This window comes from Macaca fascicularis, chromosome 9 (genome assembly GCF_037993035.2).
Source record: "Macaca fascicularis isolate 582-1 chromosome 9, T2T-MFA8v1.1".
NCBI lineage: Eukaryota > Metazoa > Chordata > Mammalia > Primates > Cercopithecidae > Macaca > Macaca fascicularis.
In genome coordinates, this window is record NC_088383.1 from 86,912,200 (window position 1) to 86,939,466 (window position 27,267).

Genomic DNA, 27,267 nt, shown 5'->3' on the forward strand with positions numbered 1-27,267 from the left:
AAGCTGGAAACCATCATTCCCAGCAAACTATCGCAAAGACAGAAAACCAAACATTGAATGTTCTCACTTATAGGTGGGAATTGAAAAATGAGAACACCTGGACACAGGATGGGGAACATCACACACTGGGCCCTGTCGTGAGGTGGGGAGAGGGGGGAGGGATAGCATTAGGAGATATACCTAATGTAAATGACGAGTTAGTGGGTGCAGCACACCAACATGGCAGATGTATATATATGTAACAAACCTGCACGTTGTGCACATGCACCCTATAACTTAAAGTATAAAAAATAAAAAAAAAGAATGCCAAAAAAAAAGCATTCATGACCACATGTGACTAAGAGAAATAATCAAGACAAAAAATACCCTAGGAATTAAAACACCCAGTAGCAGCTTCTTTGTGCCTCCAAAGATGTCTGAAGGACCAGATTCAATAAAAGGAAATGCCCATAATTATCACTGTGCATGATGTTGACGATCAATTCAGCCTTAGATTGGTAGGTACCAGAGTCTTTGTGATGGATTCAAGTATTTGTACCATGGACCATACCTCTCTGTAGATTTGGAAACATAATGACTTTTAATCTAAATCCACAGTGATAGATTTGGTTGAGGTTAAAGGAGCTATTGTCATGCTTCTATCTGAGCCAGCTCTACCCCTGGAGTTTGACAGACGTTAGCTTCTTACTGCCAAAAGATATTGTCTTTTTTTCCCTAAGACCTCTTTAGCCTAATCATCAGTTTCTGATTCTTCTTGGTTAGGACAGTCCTATTTCCAGTGAAACTTTAGCACTTGCTTTACCAGACACCATTCCTCAATATACTGGTATCTCATAGGTTTTCTATTTTTTGTTTCTGTTGCATCTCTTCAGTGATCTATGATTATATTTTCCAAGCCACAAATCAAGAAACTGAGTTTGACAAAATAATTTTGTACTATTGCCAGTTGCAAAAGAAATCTTGAAGATGTATTTTAGATTCAATAATGCTGGAGTTTCATGAAATTTTTGTTATTGGAATGATGAGATATCATATTTGAAATTGGAACTATTCTAGAGGATCCTGCAATGTGAGGCACACTTCCCTCACTTTCTAGCAATTCTTTGTTATTATTCTAAGTTCTAATTGGAAATACAGAAACTATCTTAGACCTTTATCTTTACTAATCACAGCCACTACCAGTTGTGTGGTACTTCTCAATCTTTCGAATTGGTCCCTATATCATTTTATAATTTTATAGATTTTAAGTTTTCCTATCTTTTGCCTCAGCTATTAAATCAGCCTTCTAACTAGTCTCCTTCCCAGTCAGTGTATCCTCCAACATGGTTTCTAAGAGTGATCACCTTGAAACACAAATTCAACAATGTCATTCCTCTGTTTAGAATGTTTCAATGGTTCTCCTTTGCCGGATAGTCTTCATGTGGAGATGAGAACTTCCATGGTCTAAACCACTGTAGAGAACACTTGTTGTTTTTTGGCTAGTCAGCATCCCAGTTTGTTTTTGGAGAAGTATCACTCCCCCAATGAGTACTCTCAAAGTGCCCTGTCTTCTCCTAGCTTAGAGATGGTTACATGGCCCAAACCAGGCCAGTCACACTTTCTTCTGGGACTTTGAATTTTGAATAAAACTCTGCAAGGATGGAGCTCATTAATTTCCTCATGAGAATACATAGTCCCTACCAACGAGATCTCTAAATGAACCTGGGTCCTTCAAAGTTCTCCAATTTATGCTATCCTGCCAAGAGATGGGAACTGTTAACTGCATTCAAAAGCCTTATGCTTGTTTACCTTCCCCTTCCCACAAATACTCTTGACTTTTAATCATTTGTAATAATCCATTGTAATTCCCTAGCATACCATGGGAGTCTTTCATGCCATGAAGATTCTGCAGATGCTCTCCTCTCTGTCTTGGAGTGCCTCCTTCTCAAGCCAAGCAGTGCCTCGGACTGTTTCTTTAACATAGTACAAGTTCCCTGATTGGGGTGGTTTGCCCATTCTGATAATTACTCTCAGTCTTGTTTCCTAGATTGCAACCTCCTTTGTTTTATATGATGCCTGGCATAAGATAAACAAGATTTATTATTTATTTTTATTTTTTGAGACAGGGTCTCACTCTGTGGCCCAGGCTGGAGTGCAGTGACTCAATCTTTGCTCACTTCAACCTCCGCCTCCCAGGTTCAAGCGATTCTCATGCCTCAGCCTCTTGAGTAGCTGGGATTACAGGTGTGAGCCACCATGCCCGGGCTACAAGAATTATTTGATGAATGAATAAATAAAATGACAGTATATTTTGTATTTCATACATGGGAATTTATGTTGTAGATAACAAATACGGCACATCTCCAGAACTGAAGAAAAAGATAGAAGGTTTAAGATAATAGAATCAACATAAAATTTATGAGACTGACTATAGGAGAATTGCTGATGAAATTAGGGCAAATTTATTAAAATAGGAGTGATGACAATGATACAGTTATGTGACAAACACAGAGCATGTATGTTACTAGCTAAGTAGTTTCCAATTAGGTAAGTAGTTATAAAATATCATTTAAATTTATTTACTGACCGGGCGCGGTGGCTCACGCCTGTAATCCCAGCACTTTGGGAGGCCGAGGTGGGTGGATCACAAGGTCAGGAGATCGAGACCATCCTGGCTAACACAGTGAAACCCCGTCTCTACTAAAAATACAAAAAATTAGCCGGGGGTGGTGGCGGGCACCTGTAGTCCCAGCTACTGGGGAGGCTGAGGCAGGAGAATGGCGTGAACCCGGGGGGCAGAGCTTGCAGTGAGTGGAGATCCGGCCACTGCACTCCAGCCTGGGGTACAGAGCGAGACTCCATCTCAAAAATAAATAAATAAATAAATAAATAAGTAAATAAATAAATTTATTTACTTATTTATTTTTAGAGTTGGGGGTCTGACTATGTTGACCAGGCTGGACTCAAACTTCTGAGCTTCAGCAGTTTTCCTGCCTCAGCTTCCCAAGTAGCTGGGACTACAGGCATGGGCTACCACATCCCGATGAAAATGTTATTTTTAATACAGCTTGGTTAAATAGTAGCGGTTGAGAGCACAGAATCCAGAGTCAAACAGCCTCAGTTTAATCTCCATACCTCTATTTTTTCATTTTTTGGATGGAATAAATTGTACCTACCTCATAAGTTTGTCATTATGAAAATAAAATAATATGGCCGGGCGCGGTGGCTCAAGCCTGTAATCCCAGCACTTTGGGAGGCCGAGGCGGGCGGATCACAAGGTCAGGAGATCGAGACCACAGTGAAACCCCGTCTCTACTAAAAATACAAAAAATTGGCCGGGCGCGGTGGCGGGCGCCTGTAGTCCCAGCTACTCAGGAGGCTGAGGCAGGAGAATGGCGGGAACCCGGGAGGCGGAGCTTGCAGTGAGCCGAGATCGCGCCACTGCACTCCAGCCTGGGCAACAGCGTGAGACTCCGTCTCAAAAAAAAAAAAAAAAAAAAAAAAAAAAAAAAAAAAAGAAAATAAAATAATATAAGTAAAGTACTTAGCACAGTGCCTGGTGGTTCTAGTCATTCTTCATTTACCACCTCCTCCACCATCCCAATCCAATTTCTGCCCCTCTTTGACTCTTTGTTCCTGGGAGGCTGAACTCTTATGGGCAGCATTCCCCAGGCTCCCTCAATGCCTGCCTTCTGCTTGGGCTTGGCCAAGGGTAGGCACCACCGTGAGATCTGAGAGCAGAGAGAAAGGTGAGGATATTGGCTCTACTCCCATTTTGATGCCTTGTCTCTGGGAATAAACTACCTTCCTTCCCAATTCCAGCCCCCTTCAGGTACTGCTAGCCCAGGCCATGGGCACACTAGGTCTTCCCTTTGTCACTGAAGCCCCAGGAGCAGTAAAGGCTTCCTACTGTCCCTCATCTTTGGGTGCCTCCTGTTTGTTCTTTTGACTCTGCCCACATTGCTATAAAGTGTTTTTCCCTTAAGATTTCTTTCTTTTTTTTTTTTTTTTTTTCAGACAGAGTCTCGCCCTGTCGCCTAGGCTGGAGTGCGGTGGCCGGATCTCAGCTCATTGCAAGCTCCGCCTCCTGGGTTTACGCCATTCTCCTGCCTCAGCCTCCCAAGTAGCTGGGACTACAGGCGCCAGCCACCTCGCCTGGCTAGCTTTTTGTATTTTTTAGTAGAGACGGGGTTTCACCGTGTTAGCCAGGATGGTCTCGAACTCCTGACCTCGTGATCCGCCCGTCTCGGCCTCCCAAAGTTCCTGGGATTACAAGCTTGAGCCACCGCGCCCGGCCTTCCCTTAAGATTTCTATAACTATCTGGGATGAATCCTGTTTCCTGCCCGGACCCTAATACACTGTACATAGTCACTTCTTTAAAATGTGAGCTTTGGTTATTATATTAAATTATTAATATTAAATATTTAAATTGTTAAGTTATTTTATATAGTATTCATCTACTCCACTTGTATTTTCACAAGAAGAAATTGGATCCATTAGTACATTTGAACTCCATACTCTGCCTTTGGTAGTAAACCCTTCTTCCTTAATGATGACACTGTAGGTCATGTAAACTGAATTTGTAACACATATGATTCTATGGGTGGATTTAAAATGTGGGACATGGCTTTAAAGTGTCCTGGACACATGCAGAAATTTTCTCTTCCTCTCCTTCAGTGCACTTTTGAGAATCTGCTATGTGCCAAGCACTCTGCTGGAGTCTGGTATAGAGCTCGGTAAGCACAGCTGGAGGTCCTACGTTATATGTGGACCCTGGACTCACACTGCCTGTGTCTGCCTCTGTATCAGCCACTTTGGTGCCCTCCAACTTTAGGCACCTCTCTTAACCTCACGAGGCCTTAATTTTCCTTATACATAAGAATATGCACATTCGGTATAATTTTATGTTTCTGATTCCCACTTTCATGAGAATTTAGGGTGACAGTTCAGAGCAGGGTTCTTTGTGGCCTGGTCACCAAGATTCAAACCTCAACTTCACCTCTCACTATGTGATCGAGGGCAAATTATTCAGCTTCTCTCTAGTTTATTTCCATTATTGGCAAAAGGTAGGTGATACTAGTAGAACCTACCTCTTGGGTTTCTTGTGAAGCTTTAAATTAGCGTAAGAAGTCAGTCCTCATTGTTAGCTCTCCCCAGCCTTCAATCATTTTTCTAAAGTAGATTGGGAAGAGCACAGGCTTAACAATCAGCCAGATCAGGCTCGGAATCCCACTCCATCACTGACCCATCGAGTGACTCGGGAAGTAACTCAACCTTTCGGAACCCCAGTGTCCTCATCTGCAAAGTGAAGATAACAATACTTAACCAGGCTGGGCACGGTGGCTCATGCCTATAATCCCAACACTTTGGGATGCTGAGAAGGGAGGATTGCTTGAGCCCAGGTGTTTGAGATCAGCCTGGGCAAGATGGCAAGACCAAGTCCCTACAAAAAATTTTTTTGAATTATCTGGGTGTTGTGGTGCATGCTTGTAGTCCCAGCTACTCAGGAGGCTAAGGTGAAGGATCCCTTGAGCCCTGGAGTTCGAGGGTGAAGTGAACCGCAATCATGCCACTGCACTCCAGCCTGGATGAGAGAGTAAGACCATGTCTCTAAAAAACAAAACAAAACAATACCATGTATTTATCTTCCCCATTTCCCCTAAATTAAAAGTCATTTGAGCCAGATAATGTGATGAAAGATAAAGGCAGGAAAATATGAAATGATATTCTGGAGAATTGCAAGTAAAAATACAATATAGTGTATCTTTAAGGTCACTTTTAACATTTGAAACTTTGTCCTTTTAAACAAAAGCTCTATAAGCATAAGAGAGAATGATTTATCCACTTTTACTATTTTCTGACCATTTGTCTGTTAGAGTGTGAGAGAATAAATTGGAATTAATAGAATGGTTTATAGATAGATCTCCAAGCCAACTGCTATAAAACCCACAAAATCAGTTTTCTTTAATTGTTTTTAATACGAAGTGTAGTGTCTTTGTAGCTATGCTGTCATTCATAACAGGAGAAGAACATCATGTCAAAAGAAAAGAAACCTGCATGGCATGGTAAGTCAGGGAGGAAAGTCTGGTCAGCTGGGCAAGCACTGGACCAGTGACTCAGGTGCTGGTCAAATGTACCACGTTCCCCTGACCTGATGACACCTTGCTCTGCCCTCTGAGTTTCGTGTTTCTGCTTCCATGCTGGGATAAGGACGAAAGAGCAATTTTATGTTAATTGCTCCATCTCATTCTCTAAAGGACTAAGGTGGCAAATAGTTTAAGAAAGGGAGACCTTAGAACATTTCACAAATTATGAAGTTCTTAATAAATCCTTAATAATAATGCAAAGCAAAGAATGAACTCTTTTATTTAGTTGACACCTCTGTATCAACTTTTCTTTAAAAGCATTTCTCAGGTTCCTTTTCTTCCAAAGCTGGGTTCATTTAAATCTGGCTTATTTAATAGCCTGCCTTTTTCCATCTTGTTGAAACTATTGCTGAGCCTGGAGAGTGACCCAAAGGGCTGGCCAGAGCTGTAAAGCCAGCAATATCTAACTGATCTGATTCTCGCTTTGCAAGCACATCTTGCATTTTTTGTCGCTTGAGGGAAAAAAAGTGGGGGCATAGAGAGGTGGTTTTAGCCTTGTCTCTGCTGACTTATCTGCCTCCCCCACCCTCAGGGTGATCTGGAGCACATCTTGAGCTTCTCCTGGTCAAATTCCATTTGCAAGTAAAGTGTCAGGGCTCAACTAGATTTCTGAGTTCTTTTACACGTCTGAATGCTCTCCTGCAGATGATGGGGGCAATTTTCACATTCCAGCCTGGCAACAGTCCCCTGAGCCAAGTGTACACTGCCCCAGGGCCAGATTCCAGCTCTCTGATTCCTCCAAGCTCCCTTCTAGCCACTTCATTAATTACATTAGAAACCTGGCCCTGCAGTCATCTGAGTTTATGACCTCTGAGAACCAGTCTTCCTCTCTAAAGCTGGGAGCATGCCTGTGTGAGAGCACAAGCTCATATTTGGTTCTTAGTTGATAGGCAAGGGTTGGCCTGAGTAGAGATGGAAGTGCTGGCCAAGATTTCTTTCTTCCAAAAGAAATCTCCAAAAGAAATCTGGGAAAACTTGGTGCAAGTGATAACAGGCATGTGTCAATTTCAGAAACCAGTTGGTGGATGTAGAATATTTTCCAGGCACGGTCTCCTTGTCCCCAAAACATAAGTTCATATACATTGATTGGTTTGAGCAACAATCAAGATAACATGGGCTCTAGTGCTTAGGAAGTATTTGAATCAAAGACAGACTTCCTAAAATTATCTTTCATTGGCAGGGTGTGGTGGCTCACACCTGTAATCTCAACACTTTGGAGGCCAAGGTGGTGGATCACTTGAGGTCAAGAGTTCAAGACCAGGCCAACATGGTGAAACCCCGTATCCACTAAAAATACAAAAATTAGCCAGGTGTAGTGCTGCGTGCCTGTAATCCCAGCTACTCAGGAGGTTGAGGCAGGAGAATTGCTTGAACCTGGGAGGTGGAGGTTGCAATGAGCTGAGATCATGCCACTGCACTCTAGCCTGGGCAACAGAGCAAGACTCCATCTAAAAAAAAATCTTGCATTGAAACATATAGAGAAAAGAACACAAATTATCGGTGTAGAGGTCAATGCATTACCATAAAGTGAACGCACTTGAGTAACCATAAACCAGGTAGAAAATACAGCCTAAGAATCCCCTATTGTGTTCCCTCTCCTCTTCGGAAGTAAGTTTTTTTATGGTGTTGACAGTATAGCTTCTCCATTTTTCCTTCCAGAACTAATTCTTGGAACCGCCTTGCTCTCTTTCTGTTACTTTTCCCCCCTTCTCTTTTTCCTTCTTAGAACAAAACAAAATACTATTGACTAGCAGTGGTCATTCTCTTCCCTCTAACCTGAAAGTGAGTAAATTGAGTAGAAAGGACTGATGGGGGCAAAAGGACTGAACCTCCACCACATTTGTGCTGTAAGAAAACATAATATGGTTGCCTAGGCTCCACAGGTTTTTTAAACTCTCATCTCACACAGACTCCATGATACAGGCAAAATTCTTGTAATTTCATAGACAAGGAAATGGAGGCTCAGCAGCTTGATCAGCACTTCTGAAACCAACCCTTTGCCGGGTGTAGAGTCTTCGTCTAGGCCAGGACCAGTGACTTTCAGTGTATGAAGGGAGTTCTCATCAAGGTGGTTGATGGCCACAGTGTGGTGCGGCTTCCCAGAAAAACGCATACACAGAGAAACACAAAAAGTGCCTACCACTGTGGAGGGTTCCCACAGCTGGCGAACCACTGGTACCTCTGGAAGCCCCCAGCTGCTGCAGTGACTCTGAGGGATGAAACAGCCATCTGTATCCGCGCGCAAGCCCATTACCTTTCAGCCAAAGATAGTATTGCCAGTGGTAGTATTGTTAGTGCAGTTCAACTGCAGGACAGACTGACGTCCTTAGAAGCAGCCTCTGTGTGTGTGTGTGTGTGTGTGTGTGTGTGTGTGTGTGTGTGTGTGTGTGCACCACGGGACGCCCTCCTGTCCCGCGGAGCTGTCACAAAGGACTTCACTTGGCATCCTCACTCCTCACTTCCCAGGATCACGGACTCCACAAAGTTCTGGTGCCCGTTTCTCCGGGACCACTGCCAGCTGAGCATACAGCTCCGGCCAGGAGGGCGCCAGTGGCCCCGGGAGCCAGGGAGACCAAGGACAACTCGCATTCATTTCTAGACCCCGGCTCCCCCGAAATGCGCACGGTCCTTGGCGGGCTCGGTCAGGGCACGTGGTGGGCGGCCGGGGCACAGCGGCGCCTGGGGACGCGCGTGTGTGCGCACCGAGAGGGCGCCTGGCCGACGGTGCCCACCTCTCTCGTGGCCTTAGTGGCTCCAGGCCTGGTAGGGCCGGGGCCGCGGCTCGGGCAGTGCCCTCCCTACTCCTGGTCGGGCCGGGAGCAGCGGGAGCAGGCGCAGCGCCCCTACCGCCCGCTTTTCCGCCTCCATCTCCTCCGCCGCCTCCTCCTCCTTCCCCCAACCACCCGCGCAGTCACAACCGGTTCAGACTGGCCGGGGTGCCCCGCAAAGACAGACAAGGGAGAAAAAGACAACAGGGAAAACCCCGGGGAGGAGGAGGAGAAAGAGAAGGTGGAGCCCAGAGAAGGGGGCCGGCTCCCCAGCTCCATGTGGCCGCCGCCGCTGCGGGTCTTTGGGGGTAGAGGGCGGCGGCTGCCGGGGCCGCGCGTAGCGGGACCGATTGCCTAATACTCCGGCACGGGCCGGGGCCGCAGCTGGCCCGGATAAATAGCCGCCCGGCGGGCCGGGAGCTGCACGGGAGAGCGGCGGCCGCTGCCCCCACCACACCACCAGCCCGGCCGCCCGGGGCATTGCGCCGGGTGCTGAGTACCGGAGGCCCCGCAGAGGCCGGGACTCAGGTAAAGGGCTGGAGCTTGTGGGGAGGGTTCCAAGGGAGGGCAGCAAGCCCTGTGTCCTAGAGACAAGAAGTCACTCCGACTCCGAGCAGTAGGAGGGGGCGGTGGAGCAGCATGGAACGTGGCTTTTGTCTGGGGTGTATGCCGGGGCTTCGAGTGTCCACGGTGCGCCCGCCCCTCGCTTCTCCACTTTTTGATGGGGTGCTTCTACAAAGTGTGCAAGTTTTCCCGGGAATCTGAAGGCGGCATTTTGCACGGAGTAGAAAGAGAGGAAGGGTGGTCCTGGGGCTGGTACGTTGGCCCCCCAGAGAGCTGCCCTTGGACTCCTGAGAGAGCTTCTAGGGTTGCTGGTGGAAGAGCAGGGAGAGGTGCATGTGATGCAGGTGGGCCTCCATTTCCCAGAGGACCGAAAGGCCTCCAATTGCCTTGGATGGGAGCGCAAGCAAGCAGGTGCCCCCGGAAGGTTGGGACTGGGGAGCCGGGGGTACTCCTGACCTACGTGGAGCGCAGCGCGCAGGGCCGGCGGATTCTGCACGCCGGCGCCAGGTTCAGCACCACCCGTCAGCCCTGGGCAAGCGCGGGAGCCCAGCCTTTGCCACCGCCGCAGGAGGCACCGGCACCTTGGCCACCTGGCTGCTCAGCCAGAACTTGGGAGGACTTGGTGCTTAATGCCCCATCTTTGGTTCGCCCGAGGTAACCTGCTGTGGCTTCACCAGCGCCCAGAGGCTTTCCAGAGAGCTGATAACCATGAACAAACTTGGCCATCCAAAGCAAATCAGTGCTTTACCTTGTTTTTGGGGTGCCTAGTCTATCCAACACAAATTAGTCCGGAAGTTTAGTCAGGATTTACACTAAATATATTACTTATGTAGTAAGTTATTCGATATAACATTTTTGATCAATTTTCTAGGCTACAGTTTTGATGTGTTTTTTTTTTAAATCTTGAATTAACTGAATAATAGTTCATATTGAAGGTGGATTCTCCCATTCCCTGCACCCAGAGTAGAATTTTCCGTTGTTCCACCAAATTTTGTAAATTGTTATGCCTTAACAGTTTCTTGTATTTGAGTTGGCTTCAGCTTTGAGAAATTCTTCAGGCAGGTTTAGACAGAGGGCTGAGGAAGCTAGAGAAGATTCCGAAGAGAAAGGATGATTATTTGTTGCATGATTATAGCGTCTTTTAAAACTTCTAATAGGAAAACACTTACACTTTCCTGGACCAAATGCAGAGTAAAGCCATTTTCTATTATCTGTTGCAATAATTAATAATAAATATGTAAATGCAGAAAACATGGTTAATACCCAAATCACTGTCAGAAACCAGTCCCGCGGCCCCCACCACCTCAAAAAAAGTCCTCGGAAGTAGGAATTAGATAATAAAATAGCTTAACCTGCAATTTTGCAGCAACTCAGACTTTCAGCACCACCGATCCCCTAATAACATCCCTATTGGTTTCTTCCATTTTGTGTGTAGGCGAGTGGAATAACAAGTATCCTTCATATCCATAGGATGAACATCGGGAGGAACCAAAGATATGGGGAGGTAGATCAAGACATTAGGAAATCTTTTCCGGCTTCTGACTTTGAGTCTGAAAAGGTGGTGTGAATTGGTTGGTGTCTGAATCTTTATCAGGACACATGGTGCTCTGGGGTGGATCTGGCCTTGCAACTCAAGCTAGAGGATGACAACTACACAGCATGGTCACATTTTCAAGTTTTACTTCCTTGCCCCAATCTTTCAAACCCCTAATTAATTAATTAGGTAATAAAAATGGTATATATTTATGATGCACACAACATGATGTTTTGAAATAGTAATACGTTGTAGAATGGCCCAACCGACATAACTAACCTATGTATTACCTCACATTTTTATCGTTTTTTTTTTTTTTTTTTTTTTTGGTGTGGTGAGAATACTTTCAGTCTACCATCTTGACAATTTTGAAAATACAATACATTGTTATTAACTATAGTCACTATGTTGCACAATAGATCTCTTGAACTTATTGCTCCTATCTAACTGAAATTTTGTATCCTTTGACAAACATCTCTTCACCCCAACTCTAGCTACTGGTAACCAGGGTTCTACTCTCTTTTCTGAGTTCAACCATTTTAGATTCAAGCCTCCCTCCCCTCCCCTCCCCTCCCCTTCCCTGCCCTGCCTTCCCCTTCCCTCTTTTCTTCTCTTTCTTCTCTCTCTCTCTGTCTCTTTCTTCTCACTGCAGCCTCGACTTCACCAGGCTCAGGTGATCCTTTCACCTCAGCCTCCCGAGTAGCTGGGGCTACAAGCGTGTGCCACCACACCCAACTAATTTTTGTGTTTTTTGTACAGATGGGGTTTCGCCATGTTTCCCAAGCTGGATTACAGGCATGAGCCACTGTGCCCGGCCGATTTCCTTCTTTTTTTTTCTTTTTTTTGAGATGGAGTTTCACTCTGTTTTTTGAGACAGAGTTTTGCTCTTATCACCCAGGCTGGAGTGCAGTGGCATAATCGTGGCTTACTGCGACCTCTGCCTCCCGGGTTCAAGCAGTTCTCCTGCCTCAGCTTCCCGAGTAGCTGGCATTACAGGTGCGTGCCACCATGCCTGGCTAATTTTTTTGTATTTTTAGTAGAGATGGGGTTTCACCACGTTGGCCAGGCTGGTCTCGAACTCCTGACCTCAGGTGATCCACCTGCCTTGGCCTCCCAAAGTGCTGAGATTACAGGCGTGAGCCACCACGCCTGACCGATTTCCTTCGTTTTCAAATCTGAATTAGTCTGCTATTGTGTGTGTGTGTATCACATTTCTTTATCCATTCATCCACTCATAGACATTTAGGTTGATTCCATATCTTGGCTATGATGAATGATGCTGCAAGGAACATGGAAATGCAGCTGTCTCTTCAATATAATGCTTTCCTTTCCTTTGGGTATATAGTGAGATTGCTGGATCATATGGTAATTCTATTTTTAATTTTTCTGAGGAACCACCATGTTGTTTTCCATCATGGCTTTCCAAGATAGTATCACTTAATGACTTTGACTTTAATTAATGATTGCAAAAATGTATATATTTTGAGCTACTTAGCCTTTTCTTTGGGAGGTTCTTGGCAGACACCAAAGTAACCCTTATGGATGATGAGATTGAACTATAACAAAAAAGCAAGTTCAAAAAAAGAAAGAACACATGGTCCCTGCCTCCAAATGTTTAGTGAGAAAAATAGACTTACAAATATCTGTATTACAAGATAGTACAAATGGAGTCATAGGGTAGCAACATCAATAGTGTGCTACTGAATGACAAAGAAAAGGAGAGGTTCATTCAAGGCTAAGTATGAAGAAAAGTTGTGGGGTGGGTGTAGCAGTTTAGCTGGGACTTGAAGAAGGAAGAGGATTTCCTTGATGGAAAAGAGGCCTGCTGGAACAAGAGAATAGCACAGAGATAAGGAAGTCTAGTGTGTTTACAGGAAGCAAAGCAGTTTGGAGTAGCTGAAGCCTGGAATTTAAGACAGATAAGGCTGGGAGGTGGGATGGGGCTAGATCATAGAGACTATGGCATGTCATGCTAAGAAATTAAAATGTGATTGAACGTTATTGGTATATTTACATAAGCAGTGTCAACATCCTTAACTGTACTTTTTGCTTTTAATTTCAGTTTTATGAGTTTCCTTCTCAAATAAGTAGTTGATTAAAATCTCAATATTTACTTCCTATCAGTTACTTTCTTTTTTTTTGTTTGTTTGTTTTTTGTTTTGTTTTTGTTTTTGTTTTTGTTTTTTTGAGACAGAGTCTCGCTCTGTCACCCAGGCTGGAGTACAGTGGCCGGATCTCAGCTCACTGCAAGCTCTGTCTCCCAGGTTTATGCCATTCTCCTGCCTCAGCCTCCCGAGTAGCTGGGACTACAGGCGCCCGCCACCTCGCCCGGCTAGTTTTTTTGTATTTTTAGTAGAGACGGGGTTTCACCGTGTTAGCCAGGATGGTCTCGATCTCCTGACCTCGTGTTCCACCCGTCTCGGCCTCCCAAAGTGCTGGGATTACAGGCTTGAGCCACCGCGCCCGGCCTCCTATCAGTTACTTTCAATCAATAAAAGAATAATGTGTTCCTAATATCCTTCAATGCTTTATCTAAATCCAACAGTGATTTACCCCCAAACCTGCATTCCATTGATATGAATAGCTCTTAGCTTGATTAAAACTCTTTGGATTGGAAAACACTTCTACTTTCCTGGGGCAATAGGCAGAGTATAGTCATTTTCTATTCTCTGTTGCAATCATTAATAATAATAATAATTAATGTTTATTAAACATGTTATGCCAAGGGAGCCACATAGCCTTATGTTATCTAGGGAGGCGTTGTTTTGATCTTAGACTGAGAATTTTTACAAGGTCACACAGCTAAGTAAATGGACCAAGGAGTCTACCCCCAGAGCCTGTCCTTTGAACTATTGTACTAACATGTAACAGGGGCGTAGTGTATGATAATTATTATTAATATTAGTTAGAAACTGTGCCTGATTCCTGTAGCAGGACTGTTTCTCTGTTTTTCTCTTTGCATCATCATTTTCATCATTCAGATTAATTTTACCTTACACGTTCAGTGACGGGACATATTTTAATGTTTTAATATACCTTTAAACTACTCATTGGATCTTGTACTTTTATGACCCACCCAAAAGAAACTCTTAAACTCTGAGAAGAGACAGGATGTGGGATGAAAAAAAATGTTAGCAAAAGTGATAGCACTAAATGTGAAGACCAGGCCTTCCAGATTCTCTGGAAGAATGTTGATTACCAATATTCTCACGATTCCCAATAAACTCCCCAAATCACCAGATCTTTTTGCATTTCAGCATCACATATATTTTTCTGTGTGTCTTGATTTTTTTTATTATGAAGGTAATACAGTAAACATACCACTTTGTACATGACATACTAAAGTATGTATTTAGACAACAGATGAAACATCACATGATCATGTATAAATTGTGCAAAACGTTTGCTAACTGAAAGAACACATCAGTGTTGTTATTATCATAGATTTCCTCACCAGAACACTACTCTCAGGCCAGGCTCTGCAGAAGAGGGTTGTGTGGAGTAGAGAGAAGCTGAAATGAGAACCTGGCAGTCCAGTGACCCTGGTAACAGTGTGGGACACAGGGAGATGATGATACCAATGGATCTCAGTGTGTGGCCCTCGCTCTGCCTAAATTTAACTCTGTTACATCTCAATTTTTGTATTTACTTTGTTAAATATTTGGATCTTTCCATCTTTTCTCAGACTCTGAGTGGTTTGCAGATCCTGCTATTTTCACTTTTGAGTTTGAGAGTAGGACTTAGAAATAGATGACTCTTCACTGGATTGGTGAGTAAAGGATCCTGAAACTGTTCTCTCCTTCAGCATGGCGTCTCTCAACTTCAGTTTCCTCATGGGTGGATTAAGGGATTGAATAAGATTAGTGGTGGCAAACACAATCTTCACAAGGTTTACCCAGATGAGACAGGCATCATAAATGAGCAAAGAGGACTGGGAGCAGTGGTTGGGTAGTAGGTGTGTGAAGGTGTGGGGGATAGCATAGGTGAAACTAAATGCAAGGCAACCTTAGTCCTGTGGTCAGGGAGATTTTAGTGAGTGGAAGGACCTGGAGAGAAAATGCCTCATCCAATGAGAGCCAGACTTACTCAGTTCTAGTTAATCATTATGTAAGAATGAGGGCCCAGTGTTACCAGACCTTTCAATGTTTTGAGAGAATCCTGAAATTCAGATTTTTATGTGAAATCTTCTAGTGTTAAAACATAAGCAGTTTGGCCGGGCACGGTGGCTTATGCCTGTAATCCCAGCACTTTGGGAGGCAGAGGCGGGCAGATCACGAGGTCGGGAGATCGAGACCATCCTGGCTAACAGGACAAAACCCTGTCTCTACTAAAAAAATACAAAAAGAATTAGCCAGGCATGGTGGCAGGCGCCTGTAGTCCCAGCTACTCGGGAGGCTGAGGCAGAATGACATGAACCCGGCAGGCAGAACTTGCAGTGAGCCGAGATCGCGCCACTGCACTCCAGCCTGGGTGACAGACCAAGACTCTGTCTCAAAAAAATAAAAATAAAAACAAAATCAGCAATTCATTCAAATTTGCTAAAAAAACAAAACCAAAAATGTTGCGTCTGCCAAACAAAACACATTAAGAGATCAGATTTGGCCTGAGTGGTGTCAAAGTTTCCAAAATTCCTTCTGGCTTCAGACTTCGGTGATCCTATATAACCTATTTCTTCCCCTTTTGCTAAAACAGATGGTAGTACTCCCAGTATCCAAATTATGACAGCTTTAGAGGAGTTCTTTGGCAAATGCTAGACTTTGAAAAATCTACAAGGCCTTGAAGGTTAAAATATATTCTTTTTTCATAGCAGCACTATTGATAAAATTCAGAGGCTTCCTACCACGGGAGGCCATGGTAGGAGAATTGCTTCAGCCCAGGAGTTCGAGACCAGCTTGGGTATCACAGTAAGACTTCGTCTCTACAAAAAATAAAAAATTAGCTGGTTGTAGTGGCACCTGCCTGTAGACCTAGCTATTTGGGAAGCTGAGGTAACAGGATCATTTGAGCTTGGAAGGTCAAGGCTGCAGTGATGAGCTGTGATTGCACCACTGTACCCCCAGCCTGGGCAACACAGCAAGGACCTGTCTCAAAAAATCAGAGGCTCCAGAAATTAATTACCTGTATTTATTGTCCCTTTCAGGAACAATTAGTGTGATTTAATTCCAAGATTCAGAACTGCTCCTCTAAATATTTTACTTCCTGTTCTGTCTTTCCATCTCAATGTGAAAGAATCAATTTTGGTTTCCACTTGGATGAGGTATATTTATATGCTTGGCTTATGGTGTTCAGATAAAGAAATCTTCATTGTCTTTAACTTGGCAATATTTCACCATATATTCTGTCCCTCTTCCTTAACAGAGCTATCTGGGGATGTTCTTGAATTTCAGCTAGATGAATCAATCAAGTGGTTTGACTTTTAGAAGTTAATATGGCAATTTAGATTTTTTAAAAAAGCTATTTATATGGATCCAAAAAATAAAAAGGTAAACATAATGAATGGATTTGCAGTGAAATTCTTTAATACAAGTGTGTTTTTAAGGCTGGGTTGCTTGGATTTGACTGGCTGGGATGTGTTATTTGCTTTAGGTCAATGAGCTATTCTACAAACAAGTGGACCTGACTTTAACTTAAAGTTCAGAGCAGATGTTGACAATGAGAAGGAAGCATCTGAGTATATAAAACAAGAATGACGTGTTCAGAGAAACCACATACCTTACTGTGACTGAGCTGACTACAGAGGACAAACAAGAGGCTCTGAGTGACAGTTCTGAGCCATGATTTGCCCTTGTCCCAATAATAAGTCAACCCCACCCTTCCACATCAGAGAGTATGTTAACCGTCACTGAATGTTTAACGTTTAAAACTGAATCGGAAAGAATCAGGTAATTATTTGATCATTTCAGCCCTGTCATCTGATGTTATATTGGTAAAAGATTTGGATTTTAAGTTTTTTACTCATATATTCAGCTAGCTTTTCAGATTCAGTGGTGGAAACAGACTCTAAGCTCCGGAGAGGAAGGGGCCACATCTCCTTCACCCCACAATGCCTTCTAAATGCACTCAATTCATTTCGTTGAATGAAAGATATTTGATTAGTCATTTGAATATATAGGAGATTTAGGTAAGTAGGCTTTCAATGAATTCATTCATTCATTTCATACAGATTTGTTGAGCTTTCCTTATGTGCCAATCATAATTCTTAGTGCTAGGCATATGGGATAGACTTGTGGGCTAGTCCTTTAACAAATAACAATGTATTATAATAAATGTTGTAGCAGGGATGCTTAAATTGGTGTGAGACCTTGGAGGAGGAATGACTGATGTAGAGTTTCATGGATGGCATCAAGATGAGAGAAACATTTGGGCTCAGTCTTGAAGGAAGAGTAGAAATTGGAGAAAGGCATTCCAGCTGCCTCCACCTACTAACAGGAACTGAAGAGTCAAAGCTTGGACAAGGGAGGGAGCATGCTAAAATGCTGAGTCATGAGCTGTGGGTTGGGGGACACAGATTTGTGGGATATCCTAGCGTTACAGTAGACTGTTAGAAGAAAGAATCAGGTAACTGGCTACTTATTTAAAGATCTGGATATCTGATGTCATATGGACAAAACATGGTTTTATAAAATCAATGTTTTCATTTTTGTTTATAATTTTTGAATAACATTATAGTTTTAGTGACGGACAACTGTAAGTGTCATGAGGGCAAGAATGATTGTCATTGATTTCTTAGTGTCCTTTTGTAATTAATGAAATAACTTGTGCTCTGCTAATGGGTAAATTGTGGGTGATAAGGAACCATGGAAGAATTTGAAAACTTGGAAGCAGAATTGAGATGACCAGAGAGCCGTGGTTTAGGAAGATCCATCTGGCAGCAGCTGGGCAGATGCCCTGCAGCAGGGAGACAGTGTAAGCTGAGAGATCCATCTGTAGGCAGTTGTGATGGTCTAGGCATTCGCAGAAAAGATGGAGAGGAGGAGTCTGATTGCAGAACTCTTTGGGGGACCCTGGTATGCTGGAGACGAGGGGCTGGGATTCAAGGAAGAGCTGGAATGCAATGAAGTCAGGCTCTGTGCTTGGGCAAATGGAATTATGGTCATGACAGTTTTCCAGATAAAATTCAGGAGGAGAAATTAAGAATTGAGTTTGAAGGGCCTGGGCACATCCAGTTGAGATATTGACATGGAAAATGGTGAAAAATTGGTTAGAAATGTGGATCTAGAGTTCTGAAGAGAGGTCAGGGCTGCGGATGGAGACTTCAGACTTCTTTCTTGAGTATCTGTGATCAGTTGGTGGCCTTTGAGAGAGCCTGGGAGAGTCTTGTGGGAGTGGGCTCCCGAAAGCAAGGGGGCAGTGGTTCGTAAAAACAGAGAAGTAAACAGTGTCAAGAATGAGGAGGCTGTGCTGACGAACAGTGAGGAGGCAGGAAATGCCATAGTGAAAATACTTTTTCTTGTTTGAATGCATCAGAAGCCAGAAATCACTGAGTAGAGGAATGATGAGAAGGTGAGGAAGCAGAGGTAGGGAGAGTACCCTTTCCTGTTTTTCTGAGAAAACCTTTGAAAGATGCAACTACAGTAACAAGATCTAATACTTACTAAATAGTTACTTTATGCCAAACTCCTTGCCTGTGCTTCATAGCCAGGCTTGAAATCCCCTGTAGGTTTTAGCATGTGCTTGGATGGATGCTAGAAACGTGCTCATGTGAAATACAAACTTAAAATGGGGTTCTTCATTTGCTTTTTGCTGCACATTGAATTACCCACCTTTTTTTGAAAACTGGTTTTGAAAGGGAGATCCTAGGAGTCTTTGGGATAAGGAAGGAGTCTCTGAACTGGGGAAAGAGCAGCAAACTGGGGTATGAAGAATGCAAAGATGAACTTGATTGTGCAGTGCTTAAGAGAAAAAGCCATTTGTCAGCTTTCATTCTACCAACAGGTACCCTAATAACTGTGCTGCAACATCTGGAAAGGGGGTGCTAACCAGCTATGTGGTTTCCTGATTTGAGGAGAAAAGGAAAGAAGGAAAGAGGGATGGAAGGAAGAAAGGGAAGGAAAGACAGGAAACAAAAGCAAACCTTGTTTGGACTTCAGTGCCTCTTGATTTTGTCTTTTTTTGGCTGTCAGTGACCTGGGAGCTTTTCAGTGATCTAAAAGCAGCCTATGATTGTCATTCTGGTCTTTCCTCACTAAGACTTCCTTCTTCCTATTTGCTGACTTTTCTTTCCATCAGGAAATTATTCTACGAGATGTTAAAAATGCCATTTCCATATCATATTGTTATTTTTGGGTGAAGAGAGAGATGTGATACTAGTATGTGTGTGTATGTGTGTTTTAAGTGCAGTTGAATCTGAAGTAATGAAAACCTAGAACCAAGTATCTAACAGAAGATGTGCTATTGTGGCAGGGAAGGAGGAGAGTCGAGGATGTTCTGGCCAGAGGTCTTTATAGGGAAAGTACCTTAAAGATTTTGGGGGGAGCTATAGGAGGATAAAAAATAACTTTTTGTGACTACCAATTATATTTAAAGGTATTAAAAAAAAACAGTGATACTTTATATTCAGATTACTATGTGCCAGGCACTGAGCTAAATGCTTTACAGAAATTAACTCATATAATTATTACCACAATCTGATGAGGTAAATACTGCCATTCCCCTCACTTTTCAGATGAAGAAAAAGAGGCACAGAGCTATTTAAGTAACTTGCTGAAGGTCACACTCTTGGCTGGTACCAGAGCTGTGATGTACACTCAGGTTATCCAGAACACCAGCCAGTGTGCTTATTCCTTACGTGAAATTTTCTAGAATAGATGTTCTCATGTACTCATAGATGTAAGTATCTGTGTGTGTACTTGTATGAGACTGTAGTTATTGAAAACACAGAGAAGTGGAAATTCAACCAGCCATTCTTGTGAACCACATAATACCTTTACCAAATGATCACAGCCTCTCTTGTGCTACCTTTCCCACACTGAGAGGTTGTTTTGTTAATTTGAGCAAATTAATAGGTGACAGTCATTATCCTGACAGCCTTATAATTATCGTCATTCACACCATTATCTCTGTTAGAATCTTCTCAGGGGTTTTCCTGCCAGCCCCATGCCTGTTCTGTTGGGGACTGCGGAAAAAGCAGAACTGGGGAAAGAGCAGAACACTGGGTTGTGAAAAATGCCAAGATAAACTCAACTGTGCAGTGCTTAAGAGACAAAGTGTTGTAATCCCAGCACTTTGGGAGGCTGAGGCAGGTGGATCAGCTGAGGTCAGGAGTTCGAGACAAGCCTGGCCAGTATGGTGAAACCCCATCTCTACTAAAAATACAAAAAAAAAAAAAAAAAAAAAAAAACTAGCCAGGCATTTCGGTGGATGCCTGTAATCCCAGCTACTTGAGAGGCTGAGACAGGAGAATCGCTTGAACCTGGGAGGTGGAGGTTGCAGGGAGCCAAGATCGCGCCATTGCACTCCAGCCTGGGTGACAAGAGTGAAACTGTCTCAAAAAAAAAAGAAAAAAAGAAAAAGAGACAAAGTGTTGACTTTTGTCAGCTGAGTGTGTCTTGGACACAAAGAATTGGGGCAAGTGTCTGGGCATTGACTGCCCAGAGGTTCTTGGAGCTGCTCCTCTCGGGTCTTTTCCTTGGCTACTGCACAGCAGAAGGGTGGCATTTTGGGTGGTTGAACCTGTGCTTGGCTATTTGGGACAATGGGAAAGAGATGGAACAAGACTTTTCTCTCTTCTGGCTGGCAGTGGTGTGTTCTTGCCCTTTCTGGAGCCACAAGGGTGAAACTGTGCTCATTCTCTAGCCAGAGACCAGCCAAGAGATTCTGGGGATTTGCCACATCGAAGTGTGGGGTTAATAGCATTGCCACTACCAGTGGGGACAGCATCAAATGCAGCAAGTCAAGGAGCAGGCAACTGTGCATTCCTTTGGTCTTCCTCTATGGTCCAGTGTGCTTAGGAAAAAAAGTCATATTCTCCTGAAAGAATCTAATTATTCTGCTCTTTTGTTTTATAAAGTTTTGTTTAAGTGTTCTAAGTATTAAGAAATAACTAAAGATTTAAAAGTTTTATTTATTTATTTGTTTTTTTTGAGACGGAGTCTCGCGCTGTCACCCAGGCTGGAGTGCAGTGGCCGGATCTCAGCTCACTGCAAGCTCCGCCTCCCGGGTTCACGCCATTCTCCTGCCTCAGCCTCCCGAGTAGCTGGGACTACAGGCGTCCGCCACCTCGCCCGGCTAGTTTTTTGTATTTTTTTTTTAGTAGAGACGGGGTTTCACCATGTTAACCAGGATGGTCTCGATCTCCTGACCTCGTGATCCGCCCGTCTCGGCCTCCCAAAGTGCTGGGATTACAGGCTTGAGCCACCGCGCCCGGCCGATTTAAAAGTTTTAAAAGCCCTATGTTTCTAAACGATCCAGTAACCGGTTGTTGTTCTAGAATTCTGGAGTAACCAGTAACTACTCCTTAGACAATGGCTATGAAATTACCAGAAATCCCTTAAGTTCCAGATTCTTCAATACCAGAAAAAAATCCTAAGGTTGTGAAAGTAATAGCTCACATTTATTAAGCATTTTTTTTTTTTTTTTACTACATGCCTAGCAGTGAGCTTTGAATTTGCAACCCACTCTTATCCTATTTTACAAATGAGAAAACAGGCTCAAAGCCAACAAGCAATTGGCTTAAAATCCCATGCTAAGTAGCACAGACTGGACCAGAACTTAGATACAAACTTGATTTAAAAAGCGTCTGATCTTAACCATTACTCAGTTCCTATCGTTCTGGAACCAGATACTAGAAAAATGTGCCTTCTCCCTATCTACCCCATCTTGATGGTAAGACTAAGAAGAATAAAGGAAAGCTAGGAAGTAATTGAAAAAATTGTTAACTTGCTTAAAATATTTTTCTGTTTCTCTTTCCTCCATGTGTACCTAAAGCAGCCCAAGGTCACTGATGTTGACCTCAGAAACCCTGAATTTATGTTTTATTCTCATTGTTCAGATTCTTCTTTCATGATATTTAGGCATTCCTGCACCTGAGGAGAAGCTTTGCTCTGTTGCTCCTTTGTTTGAGGAGCTATAATACCAATGAAGTAAGCAACACCTCATTTCCTGATTTTGTTTCCCTCACACAAACCTGTTACTAGGTTAAAAATTTGGGTGTAGGTATAGGTGGGGAGAGTGGATGTGGGTGGGGAGGAGGGCCATTGACCCGGTATGTAGGCTCATATTTATGAAAAGTCTCATGCAGTTGTTGTTAATTTTATCTCTAAGTCAGGGCATATATTTGGTCATTGTAACTGTGTGTTTATAGCATTCATCTTTTAAAAAGTAAGTTGCCAAGACCAGCTTGGTTGGGGAGACCCTAACCCAGCAGCACTAGAGGAATTAAAGACACACACACAGAAATATAGAGGTGTGAAGTGGGAAATCAAGTACACACAGAAATATAGAGGTGTGAAGTGGGAAATCAAGGATCTCACAGCCTTCAGAGCTGACAGCCCCTAACAGAGATTTACCCACATGTTTATTAACAGTAAGCCAGTCATTAGCATAGTTTCTTTAGACTTTAGATTAACTAAAAGTATCCCTTATGGGAAACTAGGGGATGGGCTAGTTATCTGCAGCAGGAGCATGTCCTTAAGGCACAGACCGCTTATGCTATTGTTTGTGGTTTAAGAACTCCTTTAAGCGGTTTTCCGCCCTGGGTGGGCCAGGTGTTCCTTGCCCTCATTCCTGTAAACCCACAACCTTCCAGCATGGGCTTTATGGCCATCATGAACATGTCACAGTACTGCAGAGATTTTGTTTATGGCCAGTTTTGGGGCCAGTTTATGGCCAGATTTTAGGGGGTCTGTTCCCAACAAGATTTATCGTGTTATAACTTACATCCAGTAAAATTCAACAATTATAAGCATACAGTATGATGAGTTTTGACAAATTCACATGGTCAGGGTTTACATTAATTTTTTTGGATTTATTAAATTATAAATTACATATAATTCACTTATTTAAAGTGTATAGCTCCCTTGATGGCTTTAGTATATTTAGAGTAGTACAACCATCACTACAATCAATTTTAGAGCATTTTCATCACCCCTGAAAGAAACCTCATATGCATTAGCAGTCACTCCCTATTTCTCCCTACCCCAAAACCTCCCAGCCCTAGGCAGCCACTAATCTGCTTTCTGTCTCTACAGATGTGCCCGTTCTGGACATTTCACATAGGTGGAGTCATACAATATGTGGTCTCTTTCAATTACGTTTTCTCACTTAGCTTAAGGTTTTTATGTTATACATGTTGTTGCATGTGTAAGTATTTCATCCCTTTTTATTGCTGAATAATAGTCCATTGTGTAGATGGAGTCTCGCTCTGTGACCCAGGTTGGAGTGCAGTGGCACCATCTCAGCTCATTGCAACCTCCACTTCCTGGGTTTAAGCGGTTCTCCTGTCGCAGCCTCCCGTGTAGCTGAGATTATAGGCACCCGCCAACAGAGCTGGCTAATTTTTGTGTTTTTAGTAGAGACGGGGTTTCACCATGTTGGCCAGGCTGGTCTTAAACTCCTGGCCTCAAGTAATCCGCCCACCTTGTCCTCCCAAAGTGCTGGAATTACAGGCATGAGCCATTGCACCTGGCTGAATATTTAGTATATTTAATGTATTCTATCTATAGTCTATCTTAATATGTAGACTATTTTCTATATATGTTCATCACTGTTTGGCTAATAGCATTAATTTTTAAGCTGTAGATATTTAACCAAAACCTTGGTTTTCATGTCCTCTTTTATGTTTTCTTTCAATATTTAGTATGCTAGTAGTCAGAAACATGAAAGTAGCTTAATTGCATCTTGACTTCTGTGACAATCTGATCAAGGCCATCACAACTGGATTCACAGTTGTACTAAAATTATTATTTGGAGGCCGGGCACAGTGGCTCATGCCTTTGATCCCAACACTTTGGGAGGCCGAGGCAGGCGGATCACGAGGTCAGGAGATTGAGACCATCCTGGCTAACATGGTGAAACCCTGTCTCTACTAAAAATACCAAAAAAAATTAGCCAGTCGTGGTCGTGGGTGCCTGTAGTCCCAGCTACTCGGGAGGCTGAGGCCGGAGAATGGAGTGAACCTGGGACACGGAGCTTGCAGTGAGCCAAGATCGCGCCACCACACTCCAGCCTGGATGACAGAGCAAGACTCCATCTCAAAAAAAAAAAAAAATGTAAATATATGTATATATATCATTTGGAGTTCACCCCCTGGAATAGCTATTTCAAACTGTAGAAAATGCTTATAGAATTGTGTGTGTGTATATATATATATATATATATATATATACACACACACACACACACACACAGAATGAAGATGACTCAATATGATTTTACAAAGAGTTTTAATACTTTAGAAGCACAACAGGGTGGATTCTTTTTCTTTTCCTTAAAAACCGATGTTGATATATAACTATATTTATTTGACCTTAGAAGAGAAATGATACACTGACATTTTGAAATGTCATTGGAAAGTGCCAAAATTAAGTCACTGGTGACTATAACTTTTCAAGGACTTACATTAGTGTTAACGTGATGACATTTGCTAATATGTAAATCAACAAAGAGAGTAGTTTTACCTGACAGTTTAGGTCTTTGACCCAGAGGAGACTTATTTTAAAGTTCTATGCTACTTAAAAATGGTAATAAAAATCAATTATAAGTGTGTTGACACTGTTGCAGCTGATGACTGCAGATGCACTTTTTACCCCTTGAACAGTATAAAATGAAATTGTTTAAAAAAATGGGAAAGCAAAAGTAGAAGTCGAATAATAGATGTGGTAGGGAGAAGGCGGATTCAAGAACTAGAGAAATGATCACTTGTGTTATGCCTCTCATGAAATGAAATGTAATTAATTTGTATTTGAGTTATGAGCTTCAGTTTGTATTAAATATATTTGTTTACCTATTGTTTTAGAATTCCCCCCAAAAATCTACATTTTTACTTACATTTCATTAAAACACCCAAAGAATGACTTGTTTACCTACATTTTTTGTTTGTTTGTTTTTTGGTATTAGTTAATTATTTCTCAATTCCCAGGATTCCTTCACCCAAACTGAGGTGGTATAGGATAAATGATATATGTTTGGAGGGACAAAAGTCATTGAGGGGAAGAGTGACATCAGTATTACAACTGCTTCTGGCTGAACAGGTTTGCTCTTTAGTTTATAAAACTTGTTACCTACATTGGAGTCAGAGCTAAAATATAATTTTCAGTAGCTTTTGTAGTGTTTCATTTTAACAGCCTTATTGAAGTATAACTCATACATGATAAAATTGATCCATTTCATGTGTGCAGCTCAGTGATTTTTAGGATGTTCATAGAGTTGTGCTACCTGCACCACAATCTAATTTTAAAATGTTTTCATCATCCTACAAAGAAGCCCTGCACCTTGCACCCTTTAAGTCATTCCCCATTTCCACCCCTGAAACTTTTTTCCAAAGTGGCTTCAGCCTTTTCATCTGCACCAGCAGCGTATGAGGGTTTCAGTCCACCTCCTCACCCGTGGTTTATAGCCTTAAAGTGTCATAAATGTAACTGTAGGAAGGTCATGGAACCCAGCATGATTTAGACTTTTGACTCACCTCACAGATGACTAGATCAAGGCAAAATCAACCTGGAATCAACCATTTTTTCCCAAGATAAAGTCACAGGATTCTAGGCTCTTAAAATAAAGTGCTTCAGCACCAGACAATCTGGTAGTGATTGAGATTCAAATAAAAATGTGCTACTGTTGAACTCCTTTTATATTTCAAGTGAAAAGTATATCTATGAATCTTTAAGGAGGTATTTATAGACAATGCTCAAATGGGGGTTATTAGGGCATGATTATTTTGGGGAAGGGAGCAAAGGCAACAGGAAACTGTCAACCGAAAATAAGATTAAATACTTGTAAATCACTTTGTATTTGGCAAAAATTAGTATAGTGCATATGTATACATTTCAGAGATAGAAATATTCAGTGTTCTTAAATGTCACACCTGCAGTTCCGACAGCCTATATCAGAGCAGAAATTTTCAGCCAATGTAAAGAGTTGAAGAAACAAAGGATTGGCATTATTTGAGCAGAACTAAACACAATCGAAGGCATTGAAACTTAAAGCTTTATTGTGAATGAAATGTAGTCTTTCATCAATAGTCTTTCGTTTCCTGAAGGAAGTGATTAGAACTTGCCAACTCTCCTTTCCCCTTTAACAAAACAGGTTCTGGCTTTAGGAGATACACTATCCTTTATGCTAATGATAATCTAATTTTGTTGAATAGTGATATCTTCTTAATGGTTAATATTATTTCATGCTCTTCTGTCTCCTCCAAGAGAGGTTCAAAATACATGTACTGTATTTAATTTTTAAGTTAAAGTTAAGAAAGATGCTTACAAGTTCAAGTTCAAATTAAATCTGTGATACTTCTTTAAACCCTGTAGTATAACAAAACTGCCCCTAAATTAGTGTTCTTCAAATGATCTCTCAAAATGGTTTCTAATTTTGAGTTTTATAAGGTGTCTGGTCACTTAGAGTCCTGGTTTGCTAACACTCTGGTTAAAGGAGATTCCAAATTCTCAAAGAGTTTACTAGAATATAGTACAATATCTGTATTTCCTAGAAACACATTTTCATACAGTTGTATGAATAAGACTCCAAAACGTTGAATATATGCATGGATCGTAAGCCTAAATAACATAGTGCCTTCTGATACTTACAGATCTTGTTTTATTTATTTGTTTACTTATTTATTTAGAGATGGAGCCTTGCTCTGTCACCTAGGCTGGAGTGCAGTAGCGTGATCTCGGCTCACTGCAAGCTCTGCCTCCTGGGTTCAAGTGATTCTCCAGCCTCAGCCTCCTGAGTAGCTAGGAATACAGGCGCGTGCCACCTTGCCCAGATAAGTTTTGTATTTTTTAGTAGAGATGGGGTTTCACCATGTTGGCCAGGCTGGTCTTGAACTTCTGACCTCAGGTGATCCACCTACTTTGGCCTCCCAGAGTGCTGAGATTACAGGCGTGAGCCACCCCACCTGGCCTTTTTTTTTTTGAAAAAATATTCCACCACTTAGATAATATAAATGATTTATTCTACAATATGTAGAAACAATTATTTCTTGGGGTTATAAACACAGACTTCTTGAAACTCATTCTTCTTGAATTTACATGGAAAGTATCATTTTTCTAATCTTGTTTTGCTATGTGAGCCCTGTAAGAACTGCCCTCTACAACTCCACCAAACCTATCACGCCTATCC

The 27,267-nt window shown here is 42.4% G+C and overlaps 1 protein-coding gene across 27 annotated transcripts in view; it reads left to right on the plus strand.

Moving 5' to 3' along the window:
- The first annotated feature begins 9,198 nt into the window (after positions 1-9,198).
- SLC16A9 (solute carrier family 16 member 9) overlaps positions 9,199-27,267 on the plus strand; it is a 58,665-nt gene continuing 40,596 nt past the window's right edge. For 4 of the 27 annotated variants that reach the window (XM_065521073.2, XM_074002115.1, XM_065521078.2 and 1 more), the window contains exons 1-3: positions 9,199-9,422; positions 16,351-16,475; positions 16,579-16,874. The gene's annotated coding sequence lies outside the window, so the exon portion shown is untranslated. Of the gene's footprint in view, positions 9,423-14,677; positions 14,762-16,132; positions 16,250-16,350; positions 16,476-16,578; positions 16,875-16,959; positions 17,114-25,069; positions 25,182-27,267 lie in introns of all 27 variants that reach the window. The other 23 variants (XM_005565795.5, XM_045361155.3, XM_065521079.2 and 20 more) reach the window with 13 other exon arrangements.